This window comes from Urocitellus parryii, chromosome 2, assembly GCF_045843805.1.
Source record: "Urocitellus parryii isolate mUroPar1 chromosome 2, mUroPar1.hap1, whole genome shotgun sequence".
Taxonomy (NCBI): Eukaryota; Metazoa; Chordata; class Mammalia; order Rodentia; family Sciuridae; genus Urocitellus; species Urocitellus parryii.
Genome location: NC_135532.1, coordinates 84,773,843 through 84,789,610, shown reverse-complemented (window position 1 = coordinate 84,789,610; position 15,768 = coordinate 84,773,843). Strand labels below are relative to the sequence as shown.

Sequence of the window (15,768 nt, the reverse complement as noted above, 5' to 3'; positions counted from 1 at the left end):
CAGAGTGGCATTTTAGTGGTCTGTTCTATATGCTTAGTGGCAGGCTCTGAGTACATATCTCCCCTGGCCTACATCTTCCTTCTCTCGGGAGTTCATGGCTTACCCCAGGAGTGAGGTATATCCTGGGCAGGGGTGGCAGGCAGAGTCAGAGTAAAATACACAGGGTTGGAACCTGAAAGAAGCTCAGGATGATGTAGAAAATGTGGAGTTGCTAGGCCATTCCAGATAAAACATCCATCAGGCAGAGGGGAGGCTGTTACAATGCACAGGCCTCTCTACCCTTGCCAGGATAGGAGATGTTAGTAGGAAGAGCTTCCCCTAGAGGCTCCTACTGTGCCCTTCCTGCCATCAGCATCTCCTGGATGTTGTCCTCAGTTTCCTTAATGCTTGGCTACAGGTAGAATTTTTCTGTTCTACTTCTTAATTTTTTTTCTTCTGCTATTTTCCTTTTCCTAACAGCCGATTGTGAATTAACCCCTTGGATTGAAAAATAAATATTCTTCATACACCTTCATACATGTTAGCCTCACTTATCAAAGTTCCAATCTCTGTATCAGTAAGATGGGCATGGCTTCTATTCTGTTCAGCTGTCCAATCTCTACATCTGTAGGCTTTGTCTTCTTTTGAGGGCCAATAACTTTGGCTTGGAGCTCTGTGAAAGCCATCTCCAAATTTTGGGGGGCTGACATCTTGGTGCCTTGTGGTTTTGATTTGCATTTCCCTGAGGATTAGTGATGTTGGGCACCTTTTCACAAAACTCAGCCATTTGTATGTCTTCGTTGGGGAAATATCATTCAGGTTCTTTATGTTAAGATATTTAGATTTTTTTTTTTTGCTTGGAGTTGTGTGAGTTCCTTATATATTTTAGATATTAACCCTTTATGAAACATAAGGTCTATAAATACTTTGTTCCATTCTGTTAATTGTTTCCTGTGTAAATCTTTTGAGATGGATAAAATTGCAATTATCTATTTATATTTTTGTTACCTGTACTTGTGGAACATTTCAAACAAATCACTTTGTTTGAATAATGTCAAAGTGCTTTTTCCTTATGTTTTCTTCTACTAGTTTTATAGTTTCAGATCTTACAAAATCAACATACAAATCAGTTGTGTTTCTATACATTAACAACAAACTGTCTGAAAAAAGAAATTATGAAAATATTATTTATAATACATTCAAAAACACTTCATAATAAACTTAACTAGTGTTTCACTAGTGTCTTATAGTTTCATAGTGTGGTAAAAATATCTACACACTATGAAACTATAAAACACTAGTGAAATTTAAGAATACACAAGTAAATGGAAGAATATCAGTATTGATGGATTAAAAAGATTGTTAAAATTTCATACTACCCAAAGTGTCCTATTCACTCAATGCAATCCCTATTAAAGTTCTAGTGGCATTTTTTCACCAAAATGTTTTTAAAATCTGACAATTTGCATAAAAGTTCAAAAGACCTTGAAAAGCCAAAGCAATCTTAATAAAGAAGAACAAACTGAAGGTATCATATTCCCTGACTTCAAATTATAATGCAAAGCTTTGAAAATCAAAACAGTATGGTAACAACAGACACATAGGCCAGTGGAGCAAAACAGAACTAAAAATAAATTCACACGTATAATCAAGTAATCTTTGACAAGGACACTGAGAATAAGCATGGACAAAAGAAAGCCACTTCAATAAATAGTGCTGGGGAAACAGCATATCCACATGCAAAAGAATGAGATTGAATCCTAATCTTAAAATATATGCAAAAATTAGCTCAAAATGGATTAAGACTTAAATATAAGATCTCAAACCAGCCATGCTGATATAATTGACTGGTTACAAGAAGACATTGGGATTTTTAAAGGCTGCTGGTGATTCTAATTACATTCAGAATTGAGAACTTCTGTGTTAGATCATGTTTATTGATTCATCATTCCACTTATTTCTCTCTTTTCTTCTTTACTTTTCAAAATTCTACCTACTATATGAGATCCAACTCAGGTACTGCCAGGATCTTTTGTTACCACCCAAAGCTGATTTACTTTCAAAGCACACAGAAGTATGAACCACTTATACATACTTACTTGACACTTAAGATATACTACTTCTTCTACCTTCATGTGATTATCCTCTTTAACAGAATCCTAAGGTTTAGAAGGGCATAGATTATATTTTACAGCTCTTTTTTTTTTTTAAATCTCCAGAGCCTACATGATACCTTTTACACAATGTGTCAATTGTGTGTTTTAAGGGAGGTGGTAGTGGTGGTGATGAGGATGATGACATAGTAGATGTCATCAGTGCTTTGACCTATCCTATCAGATTAGTTTTATTTCTTTATGGGGCTGCCCTGAAGTTACTGGAACACCCTTTACTTTTCACACGCAAAGAAATGTCAGGGAACAAAGCCACTCCCATTTTAACTTAATAATCATGTATAGGTTTGGATCTTTAATGTCCCCTGGAAAGCTCATGTTTTGAAAGTATGGGTTTTAGTATAGGAAGAGTCATGGATAGGGCTTTTAGTCGATGATTAGATTATAAAAGCTGTAACCTCATCTGCAGAGCAATCCTTTTGATGAATTAACAATTTTAATGGACTACTGAGTGGTAACTGTGACAGGTGGGGCAAGGTTTGAGGAAGTAGGACACTGGAGGCAGGCCTTGGGGATTATATCTAGTCCCTGGCACTCTATTGCTCTCTGCTTCCTGGCTGCCAAGAGCTGAGCTGTTTTCCTTGGCCACGCCCTTCTGCCATGATGTTCTGCCTTATCTCAGGCCCAGAGGAATGGAGTTGGACAACAATGGAGTAAACTCTGAAACCATGAGCCCAAGATAAACTTTTCCTACTCTAAGTTGTTCCTGTTAGGTATCTTTGTCACCACGATGAAAAGCTGAATAACACACTATGCGTGTAACTATGAATACTCCAGCTCTCATAATCCCTAATTGAAACAACATGGTCTCCTGTGTCCACTCTGAATTTGAGTCCAAATGGAGATTGTACCCTGGCTTAGCCTCCTTTACTTCTCAGTTCAATTTACTCCTTTACTTTTTTTTTCAGGACATACTTCCTAAATAAAACATTTTTACATGAATCCTTGTCTAAGGTTCTGCTTTGGGGGTAGAGGTTGTTAGTCACTGTGGTTTGGATATGGTTTGAGTGTATCCTCCAAAGATTCATGTGCTAGAAGTTTGCTCAGCAGTGTAGCAGTATTGGGATGGTAGAATCTTTAAGAGGTTGGGAGGAAATTAGGTCATAAGGACACAGCCCACTCAAAAGGAATTAATGCTAGTCTAGAAGAATGAGTGGGTTCTCAGGAGAGTAGACTGTTATAAATCAAGACCACTTAAACCACTTCCCTCTTTATACATACCACCTGTTTCCTTTCTATTTCTATAACAAAATACTTGAGCTAATCAACTTATAAAGAAAAAAGGGTTATTTGGGATCACAGTTTTGGAGTTTCTAGTCCATGATTAGTTGATCACATTGTTTTTGACCTTTGGCAAAGCAGCACATCATAGAAGGAGCATGTGGTTGGGCTAAACCACTCACCTCATGCCCATGAAACAGAAGAGAAAGAGAAAGGGACCAGGGTCCCACTATCCCCTTTGAGGGCACATCTCCAGTGACTGAAGGATCCCCCTCAGGGCCCCACCTTTCAAAGGATCCACCTCTACCCAATACCTTGGAACCGCATTACCCTGGAACCAAACTGTTAACACACAGACCTTTGGGGGACATTCAAGATCCAAACCATAGTATTCCACTACACTGTAATACAGCCAGGAAGGCCCTTATGAGAAGCTAAATAAATGGTGCTGCCCTGCCTTGGACTTTTATGCTTCAAAACTGTGAGCTAAACAAACAACTTTTATTTTAAAATATCGGGTATTCTGTTATAGCAACGCAAAATGGATGAACACGCATCAACCTGAGACAGATGACAATAATATAAGAGTAATAATAACAGCTATTATTTATTGAATATTTTCTATGTGCAAAGCACCCATTCATTTTATCATCAGGATTAAGTAGGTACTATGGTTATTATCCTCATCTTATAGATAAAGAAACCAACACATGTTGCAGTTAAATAATTTGCTTGAAGTCACACAAATTACAAAATAAAAATTGAAAAAAAAAGGAAAAGGAAATAACCTATAGGGCAAAGACAGTAAGGGGTCAAATAAAATAAAATAAAAAATGTCAACTATTTTATCACTTAAATAAGCTTTGTGGGGTAGCTGAAAACTAAAACACTACATATCCTTTTTTTTTCTTACAGAATGACTTGAATTCCAATAAGCAATTTACAAACTTTGTGAATACAACCAATTCCTAATTAAGAACTCCGTTGACCCTCAGGAAATTCACCTCTTCTTCTACTTCCTCCACCTCATTACTCCCAGTAACAATACTTTCTTAATGTGCCCTTGATCCCAGAAAGTAAAACACATATTGAACAATTAACAACTTAGATACACCACAGATTAAATATGTATATTTGTACTAGTCTGAGAACTGCCATGCAGGCTTTGTCACTAGGTTAGGAATTCTAACTTAACAGAGCTTATATTGGAGAGAGTTTATGAAATGTACTATTTATAAATTAATATCTTGCATAGAACTGTTACTTTAATGAGATTATAAGTTTATACATCTATTAAAATTAATGTTTGAAATTTTCTGAACTATTAAACAATCTATTTCTGTCTATCTACAGTGAACCACATGAAGAAAATGAAGTAAATCAGAATGTCTTTATTTTTTAAACCATTTAGCCCTGAGAAAAAAATTTAGTAATGCATCAGGCTTTCCATTTATAATTAATGGAATCCTGTGAAAATTATATAATCTTGTTTTTTTTTAAATTTTGTCTCTGATTATTGATAGACCTTTATTTTACTTATTTATATGCAGTGCTGAGAATCGAACCTAGTGCCACACACATGCCAGGCAAGTGCTCTTTCGCTGAGCCCTAGCCCTAGCCCTAGCCCCAGCCCCTCTTGCTTTGTTTTTGTTTTCATATTTCTTAGATAGGAATTTGCTAAAATTATGGGATTGTTATGAAGGTTAGAAAGACCGCAGTGCAGGGTCTGGCATATAGTAAACACTCAGCAAATCATATCTAATAACAATAATACTTCACAGGAAGAGTTTTGGCCAGACTGGCCCAGTACCTTTAAAATTTGTGACTTCTCTTGAAATAAGCAATAAACATTCATAAAAAGTAACACAACTGTGGGCTGGGGTTGTGGCTCAGTGGTACAGCACTTGACTGACATATATGGGGCCCTGGGTTCAATTCTCAGCATCACATATAAATAAATAGAATAAAGATCTGTTGACAACTAAAAAATATTTTTTTAAAAAAGGTGATACAACTGAATTCCACTATTCACAGACCTAACGTGCTAAACTGTGCAATAGCTTCATGACTTATTCTTGTTCTTTCTCTTGATTGTCCTGGCAGCCAACCCTATAGTTATGGCTTTATTTTCTTGTCTCCTATTCTCCCCACTCCCATCCCAATTTCACTCTAGTCTCTTCTAGAAATTGTCTTTCATGTTTAAAAAGATAACTTCAACAGGGTACACATGGACTACATACATGGGAGTTACTCCCACTCCTAGTTGCCCTCTGCTCCATACCCAATCTGTTAGCCAACAATACTTTCTGAGCTCCTGTGATAAGCTCTTCCCCACTGACTGCTCTGAATTATCTGGCATGGTATCTGTGACATGTTAGGTTCTCATGAATGTCAACTCCCTTTTCTACTGACATTGACCTTCACAATAACTGTCCACCCCTGTTCTGAAGTTCTTTAATTAAATGGTTATGCTTTAATCTTAAATGCCTTTGCCAGGGTTATCTTTTAGAAGTCTGAGCACAACTTGGTAACTTTTGACCTCTATTTAATGTATACAGGGTAGAGATCGTTGCCTTTGGAGGCTGAAATCTAGGAAAGGCAAGGAATTCCTAGGATTTTACCTAAAGATATTTGAGATTCACAGGAATCTTCTCTGTGGATCATGCTTCCAGGTATAATTGTGGTTATCAAAATGGAAAATAAATTCAGGTCAATTTTTCATAAATGTGATTTAATATTGTTAAATGTCAGCTTATCCCATAAGTACAGAGAAATGGCACTTATCTCAATACCTTTTCAATCATGTATTATGTATTCAATACATGTGTTCATATATTCAATATTTATTATGAACTAATAAATATCTTTCCAGGGCCTGCAGATAATGATGCAGGCCCTGAAAAGATATCTAGAGGAATAAGACCAGAGGTCTGTCCCATGGACATTAAAGCCCAGGCAAGTGGTTCTTAATCCCAGTTGCACATTAGAATAGTTTGGGAGTTTGAAAAAAATTTATTGATGCCCAGACCCAATCCCCAACCAATTAAATCTGAATGTTTGAGAAATTAGGCTCATGCATTAGTATTTTAATAGCTCCTTAGAGAATTCTAATATGAAGCCATAATAGAGAACCATAGAGCTAGTGGGTATTAAGGTGTTTAGAGTAGGGCTGTGAATATATGATGATCACTTTGGGGAATTAAAAATGTATGTGGTGGTGCCCACCTATAATCCCAGCAGCTTGGGAGGCAGAAGCAGGAGGATTGCAGGTTAGAAGTCAGCCTCAGCAACTTAGCAAGATCGTAAGGAACCTAGTGAGTCCCTGTCTCCAAAAAAAAAAAAAAAGAAAAGAAAAGAAAAGAAAAAGAAAAAAGAAAAAGAAAAAGAAAGAAAGAAAATGTGGGACCGGGGGTAGCTGGGATGTGGCTCAGTGGTTAAGCACCCCTAGGTCAATCCCTGATACAAAAAATAGTTAGTGTGTGTGTGTGTGTGTGTGTGTGTGTGTGTGTGTAATACACTCTCTATGACTCTCTATGTACACCTCTCTTTTCCTACCCCTCTCTCCTAATCCTAAGGCACACTTAGAGAGAGGAGTACTATAAGTATTTTGGAAAACTCTTTTCAATTTCTTCTCTTCAAATCAGTAGAAATTCAATTAAAAATCATATGGTGGGCTGGAACTGTAGCTCAGTGGCAGAGCACTTGCCTAATATATGTGAGGCACAGGGCTCAATCCTTAGCATCACACAAAAATAAACAAATGAAATAAAGGCATTCTGTCCATCTACAATACAAAAAAACTTTTAAAATCATATGGCAAGTTAATGACATAGGTTAATATGAATTTCTGTAAGATGACATAAAAGGAAAAGGTAACCAAGGCAGAGGTCAGTAAATCCTCCTTCTGAAAGAGAAGACTGATGACTCCCAAGAGCTAACAAGACAAAGAGAGGTCAGGTAAGTTCCCAAATAAAGGGTCCAAGCTCAATCTAGACTTCAGCAAATTCTTGTTCTTTCTTTCCTCTTACCCGATCTGCTTCCCTCACTATTGAAAGGTTTTTCCTGAAGAGTATGGCAACAGTGAATCACTGACTCAGGTTCTGTTTCTAGGGAGTCTGACCTAAGATAATTGATACTCAGAGGAATTTCAGGAGGCATGATGGACTTCTGGAGTTGGATCATCTGCTAGACAGCTGGCCATGAGGACCTCAGTGGAGTACCAACAGTCCCTGGCATATGACTGCAAACTTCCATGCATGGTGAGTTGGAATGTGTTGCAGGTGGAAGGGAATGCAGCTGCTGGTGTAATGCTGCTAGCATTGGAAGCACAATAGGGAGTATTCATTGAAGTTCTGTGGAATTGAATGGCTGCTGCTGGGCATCGTTGATGCACTGAAGAGAGAAAATGACAAGGGAAGGTCAGTTAATCATGAATGAAAGGTGAAGTATGATAGAAGGCTTGCCTGACAGCATCTCAGGAGACTCTCATTACCTGCTGCTGGAGAACCAATGGAACTGAAGAGCAGGCACACATCTGACTTGTACTACCAAAAAGATCTAATAGTCAAGGCAGAGTCCTGCAAGGAAAGAATTGGGATCCTCAGCTATGAAATGAGAATATATCTTTTTTCTGGGTAGATGCAGAACCAATTGGCCTGCAGAAATTTCCCTTTCCCCTTGCTAGAAGATGAGACTCTAATGTGGTATGGTTTGTCCCCCAAAAGTTCATGTGTTGGAAACTTGGATTCCAATGTGATGATATGGGAGGTTGAAGGATCTTTAAGAACTGAGGACTAGTAGGAGGTCCTCAGGTTATTTGGGGCTGCTGCCTTTAGAAAAGATTGCTGATCTCTTGGAATGAGTTCTCATGAGAGTGGATTGTTATGAAAGCCAGAGCCTGACCCCTGAATTTCTCTCTTTTTAGCTTCCTGTTTCATGATGTGATCTCTTTTGCCACTTGTGCCTCTGACACTGTGATACCATCAGCCATTAGGCCCTCACCAGAGGGCAAAAAAAGGAGACCACACTCAATCTTGGACTTTGAACTTCCAGAACTAATCTAAATAAACCTCTTTCCTTCAGGAAGATAGCTTGCCTTAGGCATTTTGTTATAGTAACAAAAATAGGCTAATATACCCTACTGTGTAGATGTCTCAAATGAAGAAGACCTTTATAAGTCAATGTTTTCACTCTTCCCACCCCCAAGATTTGGACATCAAATCAAGATTGGAAGTCACTTTTCATCATGGTTCAATTAGGATAATGCTTGCCATGTTAAGAATGGAAAGGGACTATAAGCCAAAGCATAATTTGACCTGGATAACTAAACCCGCAAAAACAGAGAGCAGGTGGGAGGGAACCACAAGAATACTAGACCAATGTGGGTAGAACATAAAACTAGGTGAGCACTTGTTAGTATGGGGTCATACTCCCAACATATAGGATTTAATTCCCTGTAAAGTGACTCAGGAATGTTTCCATAATGCTGATGGAAGAGTTTGGGAAAAACAATGGGAGTCTTGGGAATTTGGGGAAAACAATGGCCTACCTTAAATGAGGTAGAGTGGTCAGAATTGCCATGGCAGACTGGGAAGGAAGGGAGCTGTTATGGTTTGAATCTTAAACGTCCTCCTAAAAGTTCATGTGTGGAAGGCTTGGTTGCCAATCTGTGGCACTATGTTAGGGAGGGGGTTGGAATCTTCAGGAAGTGAGACCTAGTTGAGAGAAATTGGATCATTGGAGAGTGCACTTGGAGGGACTCCATTCCTTCCTCTCTCTTCCTGACTTCCTTTGCGGGTTTAGTTATCCAAATCAAATTGTGCTTTGGCTTATAGTTCCTTTCCATTCTTAACATGGCAAGCATTATCCTAATTAAACCATGATGAAAAGTGACTTCCAATCTTAATTTGATGTCCAAATCTTGGGGGTGGGAAGAGTGAAAACATTGTCTTATAAAGGTGAGAGGTTTCCTCAGCTCTCTACCATGATGTGCTACCTTACCATGTGCCCAGAGGCAACGGGGTCAAACAACCAGGGACTGAAGCTTCTGAAACCATGAGCCAAAATAAGTCTTTTCTCCTTATAAGCTGGTTTTTCTCATGTATTTTGTCACAGTGACAGAAAGCTGACTAAATACAGGATTAAAGTCTCAGGGAAAAGGATATGTGAGAATGAATCTACCACAGAAGGCCAGAAAGTCCACCAGGGATTACTATCCTCAAGAGATCCTAAATAAGGCAGCAAGAAATTCACAAGTGAAAGGAGTACTCAGCTGTCCTCTTGAGGCTGCAGTCACAGAGATTCAGTCCCAGAGCTAGGCTTCCTGGTAGTAGAGAGGATTAAAGTATTCCAGAAAAGCAGAGGCCAGGTGACAGCACTTACTCATTAGAACCACTTAATTACTATCATGTGCAGCCAGATCAGAATGTTGGTTAGGGATAATCAACCTTTGAGGACCCATGGAGAGGACTAATAGGTATTGTGTTTTAGGAACGAGAAAGATGGGCAGTCAGAAAGAATGGTGCTAAATGTATATAAATAAAAGATAACTCAGGATTAATCATGGGTTAGCAGAAGGCAAGGGCCAGATGGAAAATTATGATCTCTTGTCCAGTTTTCAGATGAGTCATTTCCCAAACTCAGAACCAATTGACTGAAAGAGAAGCTTCCTTATGATGAGAAAGTAGTGAATGACAGCCAGGCAATAAAAGAGGTCTGTCCCAGGCCACGGGCCCAACCAGTGGTTATTTTCCTGGAGAATGCAAAAACGTAGCAGTTTGGCAGAATCTTCTCATTGATTCCATGGGCTATGGAGCAATGGCTATTGCAGTAGGAAAATCCAAGTAAGTGATATTGTCCAAATTATATTGTTATATCGTGTACATGTATGAATATGTAACAAGTCCCACCCTTATGTACAACTATAATGTATCAATAAAAATATAGAAAAAAAGGAGAGTTAAAATAGCAATCTTAGAATTTGCCCCTCTTTTACTAAGATAGCCAATTTAAAAAAACTAAAACACTATTACAGTCTGGGATAATGGCAGATCAGCACCATTCTCAAATATTAAAGAATGTTGGTATGATGTTTTTTATTATAGTTCTGTTTAATTTGCCACTCTGGCCCCTACAAAAACTGGTGGATGATAGTGTATGGCGGTGGGCTATTAAATATTGGCCCCATTGCAGCTGCTTTTCTAGATCTGGTATCTCTTTTAGAGCACATTAATACAGACTTGGAACATGTATTACTGATTTATGAATTTGTTTTAAATAAGTTTTTCCCCAAATAAAGCATATACCCAGCAATATTTATAGTAGCTTATTAAATATATATTCAAACAGAAGCCAACCTAAATGTTCATCAACAGAATTGGCAAATAATTATGGAAGAGTGGAACACTATACAACAATTAAAATGAACAAAATGCAGACAAATAATTACATTTTTATGAAGTGCAAAAGCAGGCAAAAATAATCTACAGTGATATCTCATAGTGGTAGTTATCACTGGAGAGTATTTACTGGCCTGGAACTTTCTAGAATGCTGAAAATATTCTGTGTATTGAGATGGTGGTAGCTTGGGAGTATGTTTAAGTAATTGATAAATGATAAACATTCACTTTTGTATGTAAGTTATGTATCCATTTAAAAACTTAAAAAGAAAGTGTAAAAATCGCAAATTTCTCAAATGGACAAATTTGTGTGAGAGTGAGATTTCAACATGTTATTTGGTTTAACTACCAGGAACGAGGATCAGAAACAGGTTGCACCCACATGGCACGGATATGGTATACATTTGCCCCATTCTGCTCTCTCTCTTATAATACAATCCAAAGGGACTTGAAAAACCTGGACATCCAGCAGAACATTACATCGGTCTGCTATATGGACGCCATCATGTTAATTAAAACTTAGGAGCCAAAATTGAAAACTACTTTGTACAACTTAGTAAGATGCTCTAGAGAGGGGGACATAAAGTTACCAAGATTCAGGAGGTTGTCACATTGGTGAAGTTTCTAATGGTCCAATAATCTGGAGCATTTTGGAACATCCCCTCTAAAGTACAAGACAAAGTCTTGTACCTTGACTTCCTATCACAAAGGAAAAAAAGGAGCATATATGGTAGGCCTCCTTGGGTTTTGAAGACAGCATATTCACACTGCTTGGCAACACATTTATTAGCTGACTTGAAAAAGTTACTAGCTTTTAGTGAATCTCAGGGCAATAAAGGGCTCTGTAGTAGGTCTATCCTTTGGTACAAGCAGACCTATCATTTGGACCATATGAGTCAGCAGATCCCTCGGCACTAGAGAAAGATGTCATTGGTACTCCCGGCAAGCCCTAATAGGTGAGTCACTGTATAGACCACAGGGTTCTGAAGCAAGGCCATGCCATCTGTTATACAGAACTATTACTCTTGTCATGATTCTGGGCCCTAGTAAAAACTGAGAATCTAGCCATAGGATATCAAGTAACTATTAGACACCAAGAAATCACAAATTAGCTACTCTCAGATTTATTCTGTCATAAGGTTAGGCAGTTGCAGTAGCAATCTACTGCAAGGAATCTAATATGTCTGCAGTTAGGTTCAAACAGGTTCAGAGAATACTAGTGAGTAGACACAAACTGGTGGTTGAGGCTCCCAAATCATCTATCACTGTTATGCCAATGCTTCTCTCTGAACTCATAGCTATGGCCTCAGGGTTGGTTCCCTATGACCAATTGACAAAGAAATTTTTAAAAATCATGCTTTGTGGGGCTGGGGATGTGGCTCAAGCGGTAGCGCGCTCGCCTGGCACGCGTGCCGCCTGGGTTCGATCCTCAGCACCACATACCAACAAAGATGTTGTGTCCGCCGAGAACTAAAAAATAAATATTAAAAATTCTCTCTCTCTCTCTCTCCTCTCTCACTCTCTCTTTAAAAAAAATCATGCTTTGTTCATGAATGGTTCTGTTTGGAAGAGATGAAAGCTGAAAATATCTGCTGTTCCTCTGTTGCTCCACTCAGGGATGGTTTTGAGATTCAGAAGGGAAATCTTTTTAGTTGTCAGAGCTTCAGGCAGTATATTTAGTCATGGCAGAGCTTCAGGCAGTGTATTTAGGCAGAAGTGGCCAAGGTAAGAACATACTCATGGATAGTGACAGATGTTTGTCTAGCTTATTGTTCAGGAGTCTGGAAGAATAAAGATTGGGAAAGGTGGAGAATACTATGGGAGGGACAGATGAGAATACTAGGGAGGGGGCACATAGTGTGAGAATATTTTATAGCACATAATGTCCATTAGGTAATTCCTATGCAGAAGGGACATTAACTAATTAAGTAGACAAAATATCTAGACCAGTAGTTGTCAAGCAGCCTGTGTTATTGCTAACTTAGTTCTTGCACATGGACTTATGGCTAGAGTATCCATGGTGGTAAAGATGGAGGCTATGTGTGGGCCCAACAGTTTGGACTCACTCCAAAGCTGATATAGCAGCTGCTTCTATTACATATCTAACCTGTCATCAGCAGAGGCCAACACTGGTCTCTCAAAGAGACCAAACAGCTATTGGGTGACATGTCAATTACATTGGGCCCCTTCCAAACTGGAAAAGAGTAACATTTCATCATGACTGGGTTCGACATGTGTGGGGTTGCCTTTTCTGCCTATAGTGCTTTAGCCAGCACCACTATCCCAAATGTTTGAAATTCTGACACAGAATTTCACACTAAGGAACTCTCTTTCCAGCAAGAAGGTATGCTGACAGATACTTGACCAGAGGATCTACTGGACATTCTACACCATTTGGAAACTATCAAATTGACAGACTAAAGAAATGGCCTGTTAAAGGCATAGCTGAGACTTCACCTTGGAAATAGCACTTCACGTTTGAACTCCTTAGACCAATGGCCATTATACAGTGCTATGTCCCTGGTTGGTAGAACAAATGAGCCCTTACAGGAAAAAAAATAGGAGTGGCTTCCTTACCATCACTCCCAGTGATGCATTTGGATCCTTGTGTTTCCTGCCAGCAACTCTAGGCTTTACTAGCCTAGAGGTCCTAATACTCAGAGGTGGAATGCTTCCATCAGAGGACACAGTGAGCGTCCCATTACACTTAGGGCTACGGCTCCTCTCTGGTGATGGTGGGTTCTTTTTTTTTTATTGGTTGTTCAAAACATTACAAAGCTCTTGACATATCATATTTCATACATTAGATTCAAGTGGGTTATGAACTCCCATTTTTACCCCAAATACAGATTGCAGAATCACATTGGTTACACATCTGATCCTGGGTTCTTAATGCCAGATGGCCAACAAGAAAATGACCAGAAGGATGTGGAGGCTCTTGCTTCATAAGGTGGACAGAGAGGATTATATTGGGTAATTAGAAGAGATACCCCATATGCATTTCTTGGTATTTCCATGTACAGTTGTAAATATAAATGGAAAAGTACAGCAACCACAAGCTGAAAGCATGATAAACAGGGTCTTATTCTCCTTGAAGGTGAGTGCCTTGTTCAATCTGTCCGACAAGACACCCATAACAGCAGAAGGGCTAGCTGAGGTAGAAGGGAATCTAGAAAGGGTGGTGCAAGAGGGAAATGATGAGTACCAGTGATGGCCTTGGGACCAATTGCAGCAGTGGTGACTTCTGCTCATCTTGTTACTCTACTCTTGTAAAAAGTTTCTTAGACATTGTAATTAATAAGAATTCTGGAAAAATTTCTTGATGGAGTAAATAATGTGAGAAGTGATCTAAGCAATATAGTGAACTAAAGTGAATGTTTTTTTGCATCCTGTCCAAATCTACTTTATACACCTGTGCATCTTTATTCCATTTGCTGTGAGTGATAAATAACAGTTTCAGCTGGCTCCTTCTCTAGAGAATTTCCTTTGACTAAAACAGGAGCCACCTCAGAGACAGACTGGTATGCAGGTACAAAAAGCTGAACTTCATGGGCAACACAAAGTGTTGGCTTATGGAGGATAAATGGAATCCCATTCTTGTATCCCTGTCTTCCTTACCATTCTTGCTCCCTCACTCTCCTTTTCCAGAGAGCCCTCCCCTATTGAAACACTTAAACAAGAAACTTAAACTTGGTCCCTGTTTCTAAACAACCTGACCCAAAAGAGTCTCTGAACTAAAGAAGACCCTAGTTATCAGGAGTGTCTTTGAGGATGGTTTTATATACTTAAAATGACTATTTAGAAGTTTTCCTTGAGCAACAAAGTACTGAGACATGCTATAATATGACCCTTAAAAACCTTCTACTAAGTAAAAGAAGCCAGACACAAAAGACCACATAGTGGATAATTCTATTTGTTTGAAATGTTCAGAATAGGAAAAGCCAAAGACTGAAGGTAGATTAGTAATTACCAGGTGCAGGGGTCAAAGGAGAGGAGAAGAAATTGGGATAACTGCTAATGAACTGATTAGATATTTGGGTTCCAGATTCTATGCCCTAGTTATATTTTAGCCTTTACACTTATTTTACAGCTCTTATTATTTATATTAACATGTATAATAAACTTTCATAATCATTTGGAATTTGTTTCATTAACTCTCAATTTTATTCACATAATTAACCATCTTCAAAAATTTTACACTGTATTTATATTTTACAATATTTCATCTTGTCCAAATATTGGTTTAACTCTTTCCTGAATCCCTTAAAAATAATTTCTAAATTAACAATAAAATTTAATAAGAGCCTAGATTTATCTCAGCTTTTCTGATGCCATCCATACACTAAGATTTCAACTTAAACTTAGAAGTCTAAATATTGCATTTTAAGTTTTAATCAAGACTGTTATTCTATGAACTCAAATCTCTTAAGCATCATACATATTATACCAAATATACACAGAATCCTTTAATTTTATGGTTTTATTTCTTTTACATCTCTTTATTTGTAATTATTAAGTTGTGTAATTAGCTGTGTGTAGAGTACACACCTATAATCCCAGCAACTCAGGAGGTTGAGGCAGGAGGACTACAAGTTTGAGGTTAGCCTCAGAAATTTAGCAGGGCCTTAAGCAACTTAAAGAGACCTTATCTCAAAATAAATAAATGGGTCTGGGAATATAGCTCAGTGGTAAAGCACCCCTGAGTAAAGCACCCCCGAGTTCAATCTCCAGTACCCCTGCCAAAAAGTCTTTGAATTGAGATATATACACACTAAAAAGGCTAGATACTAATCCAGTAAACTGAGATTATTAAGATTAGAGGTTTTAGCAGGTTTTGAGACCTGGAAATAGGCATCCAAATGATTCATGTCTCTATGCCAACTTTCCTTCTAGTTCTCTTTGGTAGTTACACTGTTTCAGACTACAAAAATGGAAACAAAGTGTTGAATTCAAATTACTTATTGCCTGACTCTACTCTCCAAAACTTGTAGCTTCCTATC

At 38.3% G+C, this 15,768-nt stretch overlaps 1 pseudogene; it reads right to left on the bottom strand.

The window, feature by feature from the left end:
- Positions 1 to 328: 328 nt before the first annotated feature.
- On the bottom strand, positions 329 to 689 carry LOC113199605 (prefoldin subunit 1 pseudogene; annotated as a pseudogene).
- Between the last annotated feature and the right edge of the window lie 15,079 nt (positions 690 to 15,768).